Source organism: Mus musculus, chromosome 18, assembly GCF_000001635.26.
Source record: "Mus musculus strain C57BL/6J chromosome 18, GRCm38.p6 C57BL/6J".
Classification (NCBI taxonomy): Eukaryota; Metazoa; Chordata; class Mammalia; order Rodentia; family Muridae; genus Mus; species Mus musculus.
Window position 1 is genome coordinate 8,672,467 of NC_000084.6, and position 20,021 is coordinate 8,692,487.

The 20,021-nt window shown below is 38.4% G+C and overlaps 1 long non-coding RNA gene and 1 pseudogene across 1 annotated transcript in view; one reads left to right on the forward strand and one right to left on the reverse strand.

The window, feature by feature from the left end:
- Window positions 1–1,454: 1,454 nt before the first annotated feature.
- The window catches only part of Gm35180, a 44,096-nt gene continuing 25,529 nt past the window's right edge, over window positions 1,455–20,021 (reverse strand). Inside the window, exons 2-6 of the long non-coding RNA XR_386043.2 lie at window positions 9,511–9,697; window positions 6,880–6,987; window positions 6,086–6,373; window positions 4,971–5,109; window positions 1,455–1,559 (exon numbers count right to left, since the gene is read on the reverse strand). This is a non-coding gene — a long non-coding RNA (predicted gene, 35180). The remainder of the gene's footprint in view (window positions 1,560–4,970; window positions 5,110–6,085; window positions 6,374–6,879; window positions 6,988–9,510; window positions 9,698–20,021) is intronic.
- Gm35232 lies at window positions 6,585–6,832 on the forward strand (annotated as a pseudogene).

Genomic DNA, 20,021 nt, shown 5'->3' on the forward strand with positions numbered 1-20,021 from the left:
GGCAAGAGTAACATTTGTCCATGGGTACAAACATAAATACTTAAGTTACAGTTTGCTTTCATGTCAATTTAGATGAACAATAGTCAGTTTCTTCCTAGGGTCTATGGCCTCCTCCACTATGGCTTTCTGACCAAAACCACAGTCAATTTTGTGTTTCTTGAAAGAGTGATCTTTGCTAACATAGAGCTTGTGAACTAGGGTACACTTCATCGCCAGTAAGCCCTAAGGAATCACCGGCTTCTGCTTCTTACTGCAGGGATAAGAAACACATGCTGCCTTGGTCAGTTCTTTCTGAATGAGCTTTAGGGGTAAAACTCAGGTCCTCATATTTGTGCTGAAAGTATTTTACTGCCTGAAGCATTTTCCCAGCCCCTTGCCATGCTTTTTGGAACCAACCACATGTTGATGGATGCCAAAGTGTTCCCTTGCATTGAATATTATGAATAATGCATCAAGAGACTAATTCCTGGATGTGAATGTCTTTTTTTTTTTTTTTTAATTTTATTTATTCATTATATGTAAGTACACTGTAGCTGTCTTCAGACACTCCAGAAGAGGGCGTCAGATCCTGTTACGGATGGTTGTGAGCCACCATGTGGTTGCTGGGATTTGAACTCCTGACCTTTGGAAGAGCAGTCGGGTGCTCTTACCCACTGAGCCATCTCACCAGCCCGTGAATGTCTTTTTAATATACTGATTTTTATATTCTAAGGTTGTACACATGATGTTGGAAGTCACATGAAATGGTAAAAAAAATGTCAACCATATATCTGAAAGATGTGTCCTAATTTGCTTCTTGCTGTGATATAACACTGACAAAGAACAACTTGCAAGGAAAGGATTTATTTGACTTGTAGGTCTAGAAAAGTGGAGGCAGGAACTCAAGGCAAAAACCTCGAAGTAAGAACACAAGCAAAAGAATGGAGAAAAGTTCAGCTCCTTTCCTGAGTTGTCCCAGGACCATCTACCCAGGCATCACACTGGCCACAATGATCTCTGGGCCACAATGATCTCTTTCTACATTGATCAGCAATTAAGAAGTTTCCTCACACACTTGCCCAAGGCCAGTCCAATGGAGGCAATTCCTCAATTGAGGTTCCATTTTCCAAGTTGAAAACTGAAGCTAACTATGTGCAAAATTCCCAAAATATCCAAAACCCAAAGAATTAAAAGCCAGAGTTAAAAAATATATATTAAGGGGCTGGAGAGATGGAGAGATATGTTGGGGATTTAAAGCACTTGCTGTAGTTCCAGGAGACCCAGGTTTGGTTCCCAGAGCTCTTGTTGGGTGGCTTACCTTTAACTTCAACTACAAGAATCAGATACCCTCCCCTGCCCCCACCTGTGCACCTGTTCTCAGAGGCACATATCCACAACACAGAGACATGCACATACAAAGAAATAAAATTAAGTTAAAAATCAAATATTGCAAAACCTGTGATTAGGTTTGAAGAAATATTTCTCAAGAAAAATCTTCAAATGCCCCCAGTTGTATGATTTGGGTACGCAACATCACTGTACCTCCTACATCAAAACCACAATGAAGTGCAGCTTCAGACCTATTTGAAGAGATAATTTACAAAGAAAAAAATAATTACAAGTGTTGGCAAAGATGTAAAGAGATGGAAAATTTTGACATGGCTGTTGGAACATAAATCAGTATAACCACATGGGAAATACAGAAGCTCTTAAATATTACATATATGATTACACACACATATATACATACACATACATATTGACATACCTATATGCATATGTGTATACCAGTGTGACCTATTATATACCTATATATAAAATTAATAAATATGATCCAATATTGAAATAATAAACTAGTGATATTATATATGTGACTAAGTATATGTATACATTGTACTATGAATTAATATACATTTAGTGCCCATCAAGGCAACACATTTTAAAACTTTAGATGCAGAAGAAGCTTTAGTAAGACTTCCGGTAGCTGTAGAGATTACTCAGTGGTCAAGAGCATTTGTGACGCTCTGATGAGGGCCCAAATTCGATCTTAGCACCCATATAACGAGCCAGGAATCCTGAAAATGTCTGTCTATAACTTGAAATGTGAGGGATCCAACTACTTTGGGCCTCTACATTTGTATAGGCATGGAATCTCTCCCTAGCCTTCTCTGTCTCTGTCTCTGTTTCTCTGACTCTCTCTCTCTGTCTCTCTATTTCTCTCTCTCTCACACACACAATTGCTTACCCTTAAAGTGTCATACACACACACACACACACACATTAAATAAATCTGATTTTATACCTATATATCTACATAAGCCACATTCTCTGGCTATTTCAAAGTAAATAGAGAGATACTGGATAAATCTTAGGGGACATGAAAGTAGCTAAAGTTGGGTGATACACATGGAGATGTACTACTCAATTCTGCCTATTAATATGCATTTTAAAGCATTCTAGTATGGTGATAAATGTAAGGAATGATAGGCTAGTGCTTATTGTAGTTTTCTCTTTTTTATTTGTTTCATGCTTATGTTTTTTTTCCTCATCAGCAGTCAAAAATACATGATTTTCACTGCAGGTAACAGTCTGTGGTGTATAATCTGATCACACTGGACAACTGATATCATTGATGTATTTTGCTACACCAATTCCATCTGCATAAGATCATTCTCCATTGTTGCATAATATTTATGAATTCACTTTAAACATCAATATTATACAAAGTTATTTACCCAAATGCTATTTATCTATGGTTCATTCAACTGTAAGATAAAGCATTGCATTATATATTACTTAAAACAAAACAAATTCCTATGCAATACATATTGAAATGCTCTCTGTGCTTTAATTTTATGTTAACTTTTATCTATTAAAAGCTCTTTCAGTAGGAGTTGACATGCTTTGAATGCACATATAAACATGAAAACATAAATAGGGTTAATTGGTTGTACTAGCCCTAAAAAATGTTTCACCTCCTAATCTGATTGCTGTTGACAAGTAGGGGAGGTGGTGTGGACAGGAGAGTGATTGACCAAGGGACTAAAGCCAGTCATAGCAACACATAATATCCTATCTTAAAAAAAAAAAGTCTGTGCTTTCTACACATGATATCAACCACTGTCCATGAAATACATTTGTCATTTGTGATGCAGTATCTACAGATCTTCCTTTGAAATAGGGTTTCTCTGTATAGCTCTGGCTGTCCTAGAACTCACTCTATAGACCTGGCTGGCCTTGAACTCAGAAATCTGCCTGCCTCTGCCTCCCAAGTGCTGGGACTAAAGGTGTGCGCCACCACTGACCATGTAATTCTTTATGTTCTGCATATATGGTATTACTTTTACCTAGCTTCTTAATGTTGAAGAATTAAGTCCATGAGAAAATAAAAAGAATTATGGACTGAGTGTCTGTAAGCCCTAATAGTTTATATATGCTCTTTGGTAACTTCCCTCCTTTCTTGACATTTCTACTTGGATGAGTGCCTGGCAAATACAGAAGTGGATGCTCACAGTCATCTATAGATTGGAACACAGGGTCCCCAGTGTAGGAGCTAGAGAAAGTACCCAAGAGCTGAAGGGGCCTACAACCCTATAGGTGGAACAACAATATGAACTAATCAGTACTCCCAGATCTTGTGTCTCTAGCTGCATATGTAGCAGAAGATGGCCTAGTAGGCCATCATTGGGAAGAGTTTGCTAGACCCCTTGGTCTAGCAAACTTTATATGCCCCAGTACAGGGGAATGCCAGGGCCAAGAAGTGGGAGTGAGTGGGTAGGGAAGCAGGGTGGTGGGAGGGTATAGGGGACTTTTGGGATAGCATTTGAAATGTAAATGAAGAAAATATCTAATAAAAAATTAAAAAAAATAAAATACAAAAAAAGAGAAAATAACATTATGGGATTAAAGACAAATGAAGAGAATATTACTCAACATAACAAATAAAAATGTGTTATCCTAGCCAAAAACAGTTACATTAACTAAGTCATACATTGTGTCTATGTTTAAACTCTTCTAGTTTTCCTCAAAGGATTTTGTGGTTTTCGGTTCCTATGATCCAAGTTCTAATCATTTTGCTTATTACAGCTCTGGCACTGACCTTCTTGGTAAGCCCAACTTCCAACTCCATGTGTTTTCTCTCTCTCTCCTTCCCTCTCCTCTTCTCTCTCTCTCTCTCTCTCTCTCTCTCTCTCTCTCATTTTTTTGTCTTAATTTCATGTGTTATGTATTGTTCTGGGATGTGTGTATGTCTGTGGTCTGTGTGTCTCTGTGTGTATGCTTGTGTGTACATATTTGGGAGTACATCTACAGAAGTGCATATGGAGGACAGAGATCAAAGTGTGCTGCTCTCATCTGTCATCTCCATTTCATCATTTGTTTGAGACAAACTCTTTTGCTGAATCAGGTACTCACCACCTTAGCTATCCTATATCTTCAAACAACTTAAGAGGATTCTTCTGACCCTGTTCTCCACTGTTGGGAATTCAGGTATATGCCACCAACAAATCTGGCTTTTGAAAATATTTGGATACTGGAGATTTAAACTCAGGCTCTCATGCTTACCCAGCAAGTATTTTAATTTCTGTGCCATTGCTCTAGCTCAACCCCAAGCCTGTCTTTTCATAAAATATCCCATATTGTGGACTTTTCTGAAGATGTCCTTGTGATTATATTTAATTTACTTTTTGGCAAAATACTACACAGTTGCTGTGGCATGGGTCTGATTATATCATATCAGGAAACTACATCATATCAATTTCCTCCAGTGTCTAGACTTAAGTGTCCAGTTAGTCAAATGGCTGCTACATCTCACTTATACAGGAAATGCTTACCTCAAAATCAATAAACACCTAGTAAGTAACATTTTAAGAACTTGTCAGTGTCTTCTTCCCCCGAAAACTGCTACTCAATGGTTTCAACTTTCATTCCTACCCTCTGTTCATATGCTTACATATTAACATATACATATACACAAACATAAGTATACATACATTTAGCATACACATGGAGAAACACACAGAATGTTGTGTCAAACATGACAATAGCAGCGGCAAGGTTGACTGGATCAATGCAGATGTTGAGACATTAGATCATCAACTCTAAGATACATCTTCACAACAAAGCTGGGATCTTGTGAAGACAAAAAAGTTTGTCTCAGAATGAGCAATGCAAACCAGCTTTTTCTGCTGCCATGTAGGAGCATACAGTGGCTAAAAATACCAGACAACCTCATAGTGAAAAGGAAGTTCTGTAAACTAACTATCACTACTTAACTTCCTCTGAATGTGGATTCACTCTGAGGAATTTGTCAAGTTGGATATTTTGTACATGGTTGTAAAGTTTCATAACATGCATCAGTTAGGTTTTCAGAACCAAGTTCTATGTAAATTTGGCATGTATTCACAAATTTTCATCTGCTTTGAGAAAATAAAAATCTAATTAAATTAATTAGTGCAGATATAGACAACTTCTAGTTTTATTGATGACTCATACTGCGGATGTTCAGCAAACAGCACTTCCTCTAATATAACATAGGCTATAAAAACTCTAAAGTATGAATATACACAAGAACTAAGTTGGGAAAATGAGATTGAGCTGAACAAATAAGTCAACAATGAGAAAAACTGCTGTGTCACTATTATGACTCTACTGGGTATGTACAAGATCAGTAAGCCACCTAAGTCATCTTAGGTACCTACCAGGCTTCCCTGGTACCAAACATCTGAGTTAGGCAGGGAGAGAGAGAGAGAGAGAGAGAGAGAGAGAGAGAGAGAGAGAGAGAGAGAGAGAGAGAGAGAGAGAGAGAAAGACAGAGAGAAAGACAGAGAGACAGAGAGACAGAGACAGACACAGAGACACAGAGACAGAGAGACTGTATACAAGAAAATACCTACTTATTGAATACTAGAAAGTATCCAAGAACTTTATGCAAATAATCTTAACATACAAAAACAATGCTAATTGTGATTGTCAAGCAAGTAAGGGGTGAACACTCAGGATCTAGGATGATAGTTCAGTCAATAAAGTCCTTGCCACATAAGCATGAGTAACAGAGTTCAAGCCCCAGAAACCCCTCAAAAGCCAAGTGTGGCAATGCAGTACATACCAGTTAATCTCAGTACTTGAGATTCAGAAACAGAGTATCTGTGGGTCTTGCTGGCCTGGCAGCCTACTACATTAGCAAGTTTTAAGTTCATTAAGAGATCTTTTCTCCTCAGCTTCTTTCAGCCTTCCCGAATTCAACACCAGGGGTCAGCTGCTTGTGTTCATTGGTTGAGTGCAAATATCTGCATCTGACTCTTTCAGCTGCTTGTTGGGTCTTTCGGAGGGCAGTCATGCTAGGTCCCTTTTTGTGAGCACTCCCTAGACTTAGTAATAGTGTTGGGTCTTCATCCTGAAGGAGTAACAAAATGAAGTTTGCCTCCTGGAAAGACTAATCTGGTATCACAAAAAGGTTTGGACACTCTGCTGTAAATATGGGGTGTTGTCAATAAATAGGGCCAGCTGTGGGCACTGAAAAGAGCTACTAAAAATGCTAAAATGCTGTGAGTCTTTTTTTTTTTTTCTGTGCTCTCACTGGACCAGTGAGCAGGGATGGCCTCAGCATGCAGAATGAGGCCAGCAAGTTTGTGGACCTGTAGTTGCCTCGGCATTGCTCTGGGAGCAACCACATCATTGCTGCCAAGGACCACACGTCCATCCAGATGAATGTGGCCAAGGTTAACGGGGGCACAGGCTGGTTTAATAGCCAGTTTTAATCCTACGGCATCTGTGGATTTGCAGGATAGATGAGTCAGATGATTCTGTTCTCCTATTGGCTAAGGCTGATGGAGTTGTCTCAAAGAACGTTTGAGCAGAAGAAATCGTGAATAATTTGTTACAAATAAAAGTGATAAGTACCTGGGACAGCTTTAAAAAAAATGCTGTGAAAACTAGACCAAAGTCGGTGCCCAGTTAGCAGGAAAAGGCAAGTTGCTGGTTCTAGAAGTCTAGCTGACTCACAGGCTCCTAGGAAGGAAAACCAAATAAATACATGAACTCACCTGATAACATGAATGCCAACAGATTTTGTAAGGATCCTTTTAAATATAAAATACTATGTAGTAAGAAGAGCAGATTTCACACACCACATTGATATAAATGGTACTAGTTTCCAAGTTGTTTTTTTTTTTTTAACAGCATTTACATTTGAGCCAAATTCTTTTTTCCATCATTCAACCTCCAGCATGTTCTAGTGTATCCTGGATAGAACTTAATTTCTTTTCAATCTTTCCTCTTTTTCTTAGTATATCCCATCCTGTTATGGACTATTGGAGTTATAAGTCAGTTTTTTTGACCGAACTTCATCCCATAGGTATTGTCTTTTGAAGTTAAACACATTGTCACAAACCTAGAAATTTTATCAGGACAGGTATGAAGTGTCATACTTGCTTATGTGAGTCATGAACTTGGAGGCAAGTTGCTACTGGTTCAGGTTCTCATCAAATTGTTGTCACATGTTGGCCAGGGCTGTACTCACATGGATGTTGGCAGGCCTCTATTCTGTGCCACAAGAAACTTCTCTCCTTCATTCTTCTCTTTGGCCCTCTCTCCCTCAGTTTCTTCCTCTTTCTCTCTGTATGAGTGTGTATATGCATATGTGTGAGGTATGTGTGTGCTCAGATAGGTGTGTGTGCACATGTATTCGGGTGCATGTGCATATGGAGGCCAGAGGTTAATCCTGAGTAGCCTCTTCATTTGCCCCCTACCTTACTTTCTTGGCCAACATTTCTCATTTCTCTCTAAGACTACTTAATTAAACAAGACTGGTCAGAAAGCCCCAGGATCCACTGGTCTGCCTCCCCAATATGGGCATGAGAAGTGCTGCTTGCCATCACATCGGTTTCTTTGTTATTTGGATTTGTGTTTGTTTCTTTTAATGCAAACTCTGAGGACTGACCTCAGGTCTTTATGCATATGAGGCAAGGACTTTATCTACTGAGATGTATCACCAGCCCTGCGTAACTTTTTAAAACACTGGCAATCTGTCTTTTTGGGAGAATGGGAAGAGTCTAGTAATTCTTTGCAAACTGAGTTGCCAAAGAATGGGCCTGTGCCCTAGACAGCACAAAAGGGTCACCCAAAAATACAGTTCCAAGTACCACAATGTAGACTCTCCAGCTCCATGAAGCTCTGCTTTGACTTTGCAAGAAACTCCTCATTCAAATAAATCTGCTTAAACCCACAGTTAGGCTGAAGGGTGGCTTAGCAGTTAAGAGCACACACTAGGCAGCTCACACTCACCTGTACCTTCAACTCTAAGGAATCCTACACCCTCTCCTAGTCTCCAAAGGCACTTCAAAGCCCTCAACATACACACAATTAAAACAAAGTCTTTAAAAAGTATGTTAGTAAGTCTCTAGGAATAGATCTTTCCTGTCATTTCCATGTGTGATAGTAGGTTGTAAAGCAAAGAAACAATAATCCATTGGATATTGAACTTTGTCTTTTAGTTTCTATTGCAGTGATAAAACATCATGACCAAAAGTAACATGGGGGGTAAAGGGTTTATTTCAGCTTAGAACTCTAACATTAAACTTTACTACTGATAGAAGTCAGGGCAAGAATTTAAGGCAGGAACTCAGAGGTAGGAACTGTGGTAGAAGCCATAAAGAAATGCTGATTTTGGGCTTCCTCTTATGGGTTGGTCAGCTTACACTACTTAGGACCAGATACCCAAGAGTGACACCATTCTTGCCTACATAAATTATTAACCAAGAATATGTTCTACAGATACATTGTCTCAGCTGAAGTTCCTGTTCCCAGTGAGTTGACAACAAACCCTAAAGAATAATTGATTGCTTGTCAGTTTGACACACAAACAAGTAACTGTTAAACCATAACCATTCTTTCCCTGCTATCCCAAAATTTTCATATTAACTTATATGCTATATTAATATGATAATATAAAACACTCTAACCATAAAATTCTCAGTCTTTAAATTTTTAAACACTTAAAATTTTGAGTTCTTTAAAACATCTGGTCTCTTTCAAACTCTTCTAATTATGGGCTCCTGTAAAATAAATTAAGCATTCTTACTCTAAGAGGGGAAAAACAAGGTCACACTCTGAAGAGAGCAAAACCAGAGTTCCACAGTGTTAGACTTCTGATATTCACCATCTTCCAGGCCCCAAAGGGCTTGCCACTGCACACATTGTACCTCTCACAGACTCATGAAGAGTCCACACAGTATACCCCAGGCTCAGGCAAGCTCCACTCCAGAGCTACCACTGCTCTTGGTGGCTAGTCATTCTGCATGTGACTGGGATCTCCAAATGGTTTCAAATGCAGCTGAGTTGTGCCAGCACCAATAGCTGCTCCTGGGCTCTGTTCAGGTACTCTGTCCCTGCCATGTGGTGCCAAGCTTCAATTCTCTACATGACCTCTTACATCCTGAGGCTTCTACTGTAACTGAGGCTGCATTTTCACTAATAGCATTTCCTGGATTTTCTTTAGAGACTCCAGTCCTGTCACATAGTGCTTAGCCTTACCTGCTCTCCATAATCCCTTCATATCATTAAAGTAAGGACTCCTTGGGAGACGTTGACAATCTGCCAGTTCAGCACACAGCTTTGCTCCTGTAGCTTATGTTGTGTTGACCTTGAGGGAACGTTTCCCACTGATGCTCGTCTCATCTTTGTCAGAGCTGGTTTCTCAGCTCCAGCTGGACCAGCCCCCCTACCCCCCAAAAGAAGGTTTCACTTTAGTGTTTCTGGCTACTTGTTAATCATAGCTGATAATTCAACCCCAGTAAAAACAAAGTACAGATTAATAACTCCAAATATCCAAGAGCCTTAATAGAGTGTTAACCCCCAAATTTCTCTCTGAAGCTTCGCAGGCCAGGCCTCCATCATCAGTGTTGCTCTCATGTCTATTTTCTAAGTCCCTACAGCAGCTCAGTAAGTTGAGAACACTGAATGGTTTCTCTGGCCCAAAGTTCCAAAGTTACTTCATAATCCTACCCAAACCAATAGTGGTCACATATGTCACAACAGTATCCTATGGACCAAGAACCAATTTCTGTCTTAGTAGAAATGTCTAGTGCTAAAATAAAATACCATGACCAAAATAACTTGAAAATGAGAAGATTTATTACAGCTTACAACTCTCAGGTCACAGTTTATCACTAAGAGAAATCAGTACAGGAGCTTAAAGCAGGAACTTCCATGAAGGAAGATGGCTTACTGACTTGCTACTATAGCTTGTTCAAAACTATAGACCACACAAGTATTATAGGTATTTATTGTTACAAAGGCATAAACTCACTATTTTGAAAGAACCACTATTGACATTACAGGAAATGCTATTTAATCTTAAAAATATACATGAAACACTATGTATGTGAAAACATTGTACACCCATGCATACATACACCATTATATAGCACACATGCATCTACACAAAATGTGAGGTTGCTAAGTTTGAGGTAACAAAGTACTTCAACTTTTGCCTGATGCAATGGAGAATTGTTTTAAGACAGTTCAGGAAATTGGAAGTCCGAGTTTGAAGTATCTAGTCCTGGTGTCAAGTTGAAGTAGTATCGGGTCCCTTTGGAGCCACCTTCTTGGTTGGTATGTGGCTGTCATCTCTATTTCCTTATACTGTCCTTTCCAGAACTACAGAGTTTCTATTATAGCTTCATTTTCCAATTTATATGAACATCATTTTGACTAAAGCAAGACCCATCCCAATGTCCTCATTCACACTCAGTTATGTCTTGGCCTCTGCTGTCAAATACAGCTGCACTGTGTATATTCTAACTGGAGTCAAGAATATGTAGCAGAATTTGGCCTAGTAGGCCATCAATGGGAGGAGAGGCCCTTGGTCTTGCGAAGATTATATACCCCAGTACAGGGGAATGCCAGGGCCAGGAAGTGGGAGTGGGTGGGTTGGGGAGCAGGGTGTGGGGAGGGGATAGAGAGTAGCATTTGAAATGTAAATGAAGATAATATCTAATAAAAAAATTTAAAAAGATCTAAATATATAAGTCAGGACATAGTGCCCCTCTGTAATATGTGTGCAATATTATACACTAAAATATTTATAATATATATACATGAGCTATTTCATTTCCATATACACAGGGATCTTGCAAGTACTCTATTTGGTAACCCACATGTCATTCTGTATCTGTTAACTGTGGAACTGGTCATTGCAAGAACACAGAGTAATAGTTGTTTACCAAACTATTTGTGAACTCATTGTTATTTGCTTTCTGTCTTTTCTCATTCAAACTCTATCAAAACATAGTAAATGCTACTATACATGTTTGCACATGTAAGATGTTGGGGGATTTTTCCAAAAGAGAAGTTTCTACAAAAAGAACATCTGGACTAAGGACATGCCTTGAAACTTTAACCTGCTTTTCACAAAGCTTTGATCAATTTACATAGGGAATTTGTCTATCGTCTGATCCTCCTTCTGTCAGTAATATCCATTTTAGCCTCTGAAAATAAGAGATGGAAAATATATCTTTTTAAAATCTTGTTCAATTTTCATGATGATTTTTCTGGGTTTTTTTGTTTGTTTGTTTTGTTTTGTTTTGTTTTTTTCTCAGCATGAAGAAGATATTGTCTTGACTAACTCCTCATTTGTTAGTCATGAACACTGGAACTTGTTTCCTGGAAGTCTGTGGTTTGCTTTCCCGTACTGTTCACATTAGTCATCTGCCATTCTAAAATTCTTGCTTTCTTCTCTTCTGTAATTCTGGAGGGTTTTGGTTGTTGTGACTCTTGACAAATTTCTCCTTTGTGAGGTAAAGTGTGGTTGTGTGTGTGTGAATATTTGCAGATAGGTGCATCTGAGTGCAGAGGTCAGAGAACAACCTCAGATGTTGCCATACATTTGGGGTTTTTTGTTTGTTTTGTTTTGAGATCGGGTGTCTCAGTGGCCTAGAACCCTAGTAGATTAGCCAACAAGTAGATTAGAACAACAAAGTAGGTGCTGGTCTTCACTTCCTTCTGTTTGTAGGCTACTAGGATTGTAGACTTGTATTGTCACATCTGGTGTTACATTAGTCTGGGGATCTGACTTGTCTAGCAAGTGGTTTACCCAATGAAACATCTCCATAGATACTTTCTTGTACCTTTCTACAATCTTCACTTAGATCATTCTGAGTGTTTAAAAATAACCCATGTGCTCAGTTCCATGTGTCCTTCATAGGTAAGTTGTCATTTCACCATAATTTATATACTGGAGAAGTTAATGATGTTTACCCAAGACTGTTTGGCTACCACATCAGATCAATGCATAATGAACACATTTCATGCTTATATCAGTTAAGTAAAAAGGGAAGAGAAAACCTATTCACAGAAGTTTATGGCCATTCAAGGTAAACAGTCCATATGTGTTTAAGTAAGATAGAGTCCTGGGAAGGCTGCTTGCTGATTCAGTTTCTATTCACTGACTATTCTATTCTTAAATGTACTCGAACATATATTTAATAGTGTGAATGTGAAAACAAGATCTATGCTTCTCCTGTTATGATTTATATCACTCTTTTTCCCCCTGGAGCTTACCCTTGAGACTAAGTTCAGAGAGCCCCATCTCTCAGCAAGACATCTGACACAGGAGATGCCTATAATGTTGTATGTACACACAGGCTTCTACATACACTTAGTTTCTGAAACACCCACCCTCATCTTTGCCACTTCCCTTGGGCTGTTTAATCATGCTTGGTTTTTTTTTTTTAATGTCCTATTACTCTTTCATGAGTTAAGCCTGCTTTATTTTTTATGGTGACAATTACAACTTGAGTCTCAATATTTCTACCAAGCATTGTAGGAAGAAACTATAATTCTGCCTCATTTAGAATGGCCCAACTCTTTGAAATTATTTTACAAAATTATAGTTGTCTAACAACTAAACCCAAAAATTCTTTCCATTTGCCTACCACCCCTCAAGTAAGCTGTGGTAAAAGAATCAGCCAGGTATACTTTTATCAATGACACTCAGTAAAATTTAAGACTATTTCTATTATTCTCCACTAAAGCTTTTGTGATGTTATAGCATAGCATCGTATAGTGTATATATAAGCTTTTAGGAAGTAAAGATTTCAATTATTCTTGTATGAAGTTGAAGATGGCCATAATATTAGTTTTTCTGTGAAAAAAAAAAACCCACATTGAGGGGTAAATGAATCAGAATTAAAACACTGCCAAACTTCCCTTATTCCTAGTCCCTAAAACAGCTGCAACTGTGGGAGCATAAACTCTGAACCACTGTTAACAGAAGTCAACCAGAGAGAACAGTTGATTTTTTTCAACAACCAGTAACATGTATCATAAACTACAATGTGTAACTAAGATAGAAAACATGTTATGGTAAATTATGTCCAACTTACAATGACTTCAGAAAAGAATTACTTTTAAAAACCTCACAATTGAGCAGATTTGGTTAACACCATCTCTCATATGAAACATGAAACCACAAGAGTAATCTCAGAAGTTAGCAACTCAATGCAGCAGAAATCTAAGATACCTGGTGAAACTGAACCATGCCCTGCAGCACATGCTTAGGTCACCTGGCTATTCAAAGTGTAAATGTAGTGATGTTTTCTGCCAAGGGCCATGTAATGACTATTTTAGGCTTTTCCATCTGGGAATCTTTGTAGCAACTCCTCTACCATGGGTGCAGTAGAACAGCTAAAGAAAATGGGCTATGCACAGTATAGCTTTATTTATAAAACTAAGCAGTGAGCCAGATTAGCCAATAAAGTCAGTCCACTGAAACTGATTCTTTCGGGTTAAGGAAGGGCTCTTCTCTCCATTTTCTACACCTACTGCTTGAAATATGGAAAATTCAAAGGAGGAAGTAGGACATTCAATGGTAATGAGAGAGCAAGGCATTAGTGTTACTTGTATTTAATTTATTGAAAAATTTTAAAGAATTGGAGATCTTGTGATTTCAAGCCATAAAATTTGGATACATCTATTGAAAAAGAACTAAGACCGTATGATGACGAAGATGTAAATAAACTTTTCTTATGACATTACTTCTCACTAAAATGTATCTTTGCATGAAGGATGTTGTCCTTTGTTTATAGAGTCTGCCAATAAGGTTATCAAGTAATTACCACTGACGTCCATGCTGCACTCTGGGGTCTGGAATAATCCCATAACAGTGAAGAAGAGGGATAGGAGACGGCTCAGGCAGGAAACATATATTCAAGCCCACAGACCACATACAAAGTTGAACATGGCAATGCATAGTTGTATGTCTGACATCTTAATTATAACTAATTAGGACCTAGTTAAATACAGAGACATCAGTAAGTCCTCTGATTATTTTTTTTTTTTTTTTTGTCCCTTGATGGTTATAATTCCTCCTTGTCTTGGGACAAGGGACATCATGTCACGATGTTAAAGTGTAGTTTTAACTGGGTTTTGTTGTTGTTGTATTTTGAGACAGGATCTCACATAGTCCAGGCTAACCTCAAACATAGGTGAGGATGAGAAACTTCTGACATTTCTGCATTCCACCTCCAGAGTGCTGCGATTGTAGGTATGCCCCATCAAGTCCATTTCTGTATAGTTATGAGTATATGTCTCTTGTGTAGATTTTGATCCTGTGCTGTGGCTGTGTCCAAAGATGCTGGGACTGCTCTAAAGTAGGACAAGGACATCCACTGACCAAAGCTGAAACCAAGGATGGTCAGACTGTTTATCTGTTTGATTTATAATTAGGTCATTTTGCTCAAATATATTGTAAAGGTATATAATTATTAATTGATATAAAAAGAGGGAAAGAATTCACTTTAATATAAAAAGGAATACAAAGCAGGAGTCATTACATCTTTAAGAACATGTTTTTGGAGCTAGAGAAATAGCTCAGTGGAATAGAGCACTTGCTGTTTCTGCAGAAGACCCTGGGTTCAGTTCTCAGCATCCACATGGTAGGTCACAACCATTCAATTATTCTTTGACTAAACCAGAGCCACTGGCGGCCTGCTTCAGAGTATCACTCTCCAGTCTCACTCTGGACCCATGTAACAACACATGGCCCCTGTAACATTTGCCTTTCTATTTTGACAGTACATAAATATGATGACATAGCAGATGAATAAGACTCTGGACACAAGGCAGAAACAGACCTGGATCCCTGTAAATCCATCATCTGCTTCATACTCAACTGAGCTGCAATTCTATCCTCCTCGGATGCTTCCAAAAAGCAGCCAATTTCATTTGCATGCATTCTTCCCTGGAGATGACACAGGTAAGAACATGCTTGTCTGACAGCAGGATTGCTGTTTTGACTTGCTAGGCTTCCCACTGCTGCTGTCAGGAAATAAAGCTGCTTTGTGAGTTTGAGGATAATGTGCCAGGTGATGCCTTAGCAAAGGAAATAATTAAAGTATATGCTTGTCATTTAGAGAGGAAAAGAAGATAGACAGGAAGAAAGAGAAGGAGTAAAGAATGGGAAAATAAAAGAGAAAGGGTGACAGTGATCAAGGGAGATCAAATGGAGAGAGAAGTTTGAGCATCATTGCTCCCAGAATAATCTCATATTCCTTAGGTCCACATAGAAATGTAAATTTTTTTCTCAGGAAGGTAGTTAGTTTTATTAGTTCACAGTGGCCCACAGCCACTATGGCATTCCACCTAGAATATTCTACCACAGGCCTGAGAGCTCTGTGATTATCCTGGGTTGGAGCCACTGGGCTTCCCTTTTACAGATAAGAAGAGTGTGTGGCACAAGAGATCATGGACAAATTGGGGTTGGCTGCAGTTCAGAGGAAAAAGCGAGGACTCAGAACTGACATTTTCGGTTAGCAGATGGGTGAGTGTTTCTCCAAAAGACATCTCTGGGAGCTAGAGATTTGCTTCCATTGATAGAGTCCCTGTCAAATATGCATGAAACTTCAAGTTTAGCCCCAGTCAGTGCATAAAGCCAGCATAGTAGCTCACACCTGTGACCCAAACCCTCAGGAGGAGAAACAAGGGGATCATAAGTTCAAGGCCAGTCTTAAGACTTGAAGGGATCTTGACACTAGTCTGGGCCAGAAACTGGAAAAAAAAATAAGTGGGGGCATTCCTGTGTGCAGAATCAATACTGGTATTTCATGCAGGAGACAATCCCTGGTTTAAAAGTCACTGTGCCAACTGATCAGTTGACTCTGGTTCTTAATTTGTGCTTCTTGGGAAATCCAATAAGAGTTAGAAAGAGAAATGCTATTGAAGTTTTCTTTGTCATTTGTGGATTTACCCTGTCAGCAAGATTACCTCCTGTCAAAATAACTAGTTAAGAGAATTTAGAATGTCAGCTTTCACAGAGAAGAGAACATCCACAAAACACAAAACTGCATCTCCTACTTTCAAACACCATAATCCTCGTTTCTAATAGTGATCTTGAAAATAATTATGAATAATATTAAACTGTATATTGAGTTTAATATATTATCGTTCCTTTCCTATTACCTGTGGTGCTAGAAAGTAAATCCAGGGCCTAACACATGCTAAGCAAGTGTCCTACTACTAAGCTACCTTTACAGCTGCAACACTTTATATTTTGATGTGAAACAAGCCTAACCTAACTCATTCAAATGACTGCCAAGCAGGTATTGGCATAAAGGACCAGGTGGTTGATACTTAGGTTGTTGATCACACATTCCTTTCTACACCAGAGAGACCATTGCTGTGCAAAATCTGCCATATATGTTAATGAATGAGCATTGCTGCATGCCAATAAAAGTTTATTTATAAGTGATGGAGTAAGTGCTAAACAGACCTGGACTCATCAAAGAAAGTGTGGCAAGATCATATAACTTTACTCAATTCTCATCTAGAAAAAAAGAATCTATAGGTAAATTATATTTCAGTTTCATAGCCTCTCAAAATTATTTCTCCTAATCACTCCTGCATTCCACTGAAATGCTATATGAATTCTTTAAATTCCATCAATAATCATTCAGAAAATAGGTATCTCTGCAAGGACACATGGGTTTTGCTATCCTTACCCTCAGTTTTGAAGTGATAGGAATGTTTGGAGATGGGGCCTGGTGGAGGGAAGATGGATTAAGGTGGTATGCCTTTGAAGGAGATCTAGAGACCTCAGGTCCTTTACCTTCTTGCTTCTTAATTATCCTATGTGGATACTTTTATTCCACAATATATTCCCCAACAAGATGCTCTGTGTGGGTGATTGGCTCAAAATGAGAAAGCCAAAGCAACCATAGCTAAGCCTCAGCCAACATAAACTCTTCATCTTTCTGAGTTGAATATATCAGATAATTTTGAAACAGGAATGGAAAGCCATTGACACATCATCTAATTGCATAGTAATACTCAGAAATTATAAAGTCTTTTTCTCTCTCACTTTCTCTCTCACTCCATGTGTCACAGCCAGCTTCTAGAAAACTAAAAAATGCTGTGCTATTTATTCCTATTTTCCTACCTTACTTCTGAAAAAAATATATCCAATTGTTAAAATCAAATCAAAGTAAGCAATTAACATAATACATTTCACCAAATCACATACATGGGAAGAGGGGAGAGAACTAATTATCTGGGTCACCTATTCCTATTTATGGTTAAGTCATGATACTGTCCTCCTTGAAATAAAGTTTAGTAATCTTTCATTGATAGGTGGGTTCAGAAATTGAACCAGCCTATCTCTGTTTTGTGTCTCAGGTATGCCCATACATCTGAGACATTTTAGTTATGTTTAGTTTAAAAAATAAAAACCTAATCACAATAAAAAGTCTTTTTAACATTATTGACTAGATAACTTTGGTGAATTGGCTGGAAGCATCACTAGAATAAGATATGTATATGTAAGCATCACTATGTATAAGATTACTATAAGTGCATAAATGTTCCCAATAAACAGGGACCAACTGGCACTAATTGTAGTACATGGTGACCTTAACATGTAGATAGAAAGTCACTTTCCTGTGGGCAACTCAAAAAGTGAAAGTGCTCCTACTTCTCAAAATATATTCCAACACTCTTAAAGAATCTGTTAGAGGATTTGTTAATAATCAAAATTTGCTGAATACCATGATCAGTATTCTTAGAACATTAAAAATAAACTGTTTGTAGAGGTCAAAGAACAGCCCCAGGTACTACCCACCTTATTTTTTGAGATAGTCTCTCTTATGAATTTAGATCTCTTCAAAAGAGCTGAAAAAAAAGGAGCCTTGGTCAATCTTCATCTCTGCAGATGAAGATCCAGAGACCTGGAGAACATGAATAACCTCCAAGCCAATTTTTACCTTGGTTCTGGAGATCAAAATAAGAGGCTCATGCTTTCAGTGCAAGCACATTACTCATTGATCCATTTCCCACCATTCCTAGATATTTTAATTACAAATATTTTTAACCTGCAAAGCATAGACAACTTCAGAATGATGGGACTTAGGCCCACACATCATCTGTGATCTTTCCTTCGTGCTTATCAACCTCTTTCATGTACTGGGACCCCTCTAGGGTCTTCACAAAGATCTTGGTTTCAAGATCATATTTGCTCTTCCTAGCCCACCCCTTGAACAAAGAGAGTCCATTATTGTCCAAGCAGAGAAAACCCAGTGGTTGTGAATACTTTAGATAGAGCTGGGAGCTCCTCAGTCTATGATGAATGAAACAAAAGTCTACTAGTCTGGAGTTTTCAGGGGAATTCATTAATGAGGACTCTGTAGAGTAAATGGAGGCATAGAGAAGATTCAGAGAAAACATGGTCCAGGTCTGGCTCCATCTCCTGCCATGGAGCCTTACAATCTTTCCCTATTTTTTCCTTTATTTTGTTAACGTCTGTGGGTGTGAATGAGTGTCCCCGTGTGTGTGTGTGTGTGTGTGTGTGTATGTGTGTGAGCACACTCATGAAAGCCAAAGGAGATGCTTGAATGTGGGTCATCTGGAACTGACTACATTGGGTTTCGAATCAGAATCTCTCCCAGGCTTGTAATTTTCCTATTTGGCTATGCCAACAGGCAGGCAGCCAGTCTCCTCTTTCTCAGCTCTGAGGTTACAAGTGCTCACCACTTTTGATTTTTTTTTCTGGGTGCTGTGGATGGAACACGAGTCCTCATACTTACAAAGCACACACTTTAACATCAGTACCTTCATTTCAGTTCATCCAGTTATACTCAGTGTGTCCAACTCCCTGCTCTTTGTTCTGCCCTGCCCAGGGTCTTCTGCTCTGTTAGCAAATTGTTCTTTGAAGTGATCCTTTCCCATGGGCTAATCACTTGGCTTAGTTCAGTCACTTGACCTTGGGAAAGCTTTTAGTAGAAGGAATTGGGGCAACAATTTAAAGAATTTAAAAATTGTGATCATTTAAAAGAAATAAAATATGCTGGCAAGAATAATGAGCATGGCTCCTTCTGCTACTTCTTCCTTTTGCCTTCTTTGTTAGAAGAAAAAATTACTCTATGTGACTAATTATTTTTCTAGTTCCTGAGCAGTTTGTGTCAAGAAGGCCTATTTCCAGGAAGAGGGCCCTTTATGGAAATCAATGTCTATTATTTATGCAATAACTACACAGAGGGTTCACAGGCAACACTTGATGAGACAGTAAAGAGAATACTTAAATTTTATTATGTAAGCTTTACAAAATCTATGTGTATGTCTTATTTTAAGTAATTGTATCAACTCTACGGTTGCTTATGGGCACCACTTAGAATTTTCAGAGAGGTCTGTATGAAAATAATAATTGCCATGAAATTTTTCAGGTTAGAATTACATCAAAGCAAATTACCATAGTAGCTGTAATGAGAAGAAACTTGTTGACTACTTAATTTCAAAGCTATTATCTAGAGTTGAGGAGATAGCTAAGTTGATAAAGCGCTTGCCAACAAGGACATGAGTTCAAACTAGAACCTTTATTTAAAAGCTTACTCTAGTGGTACATACTTGTAACCTCAGCACTTGGGAAACAGAGGCAGACAAATCCATGAGTTCACTGACCATATAGCCTAGCCTACTTTGTAAGTTCCAGATAAGTAAGAGACTATCTGAAAAACAGACTATAAAATCAACATTTAAAGTTGTCCTCTAACTTCCACCTG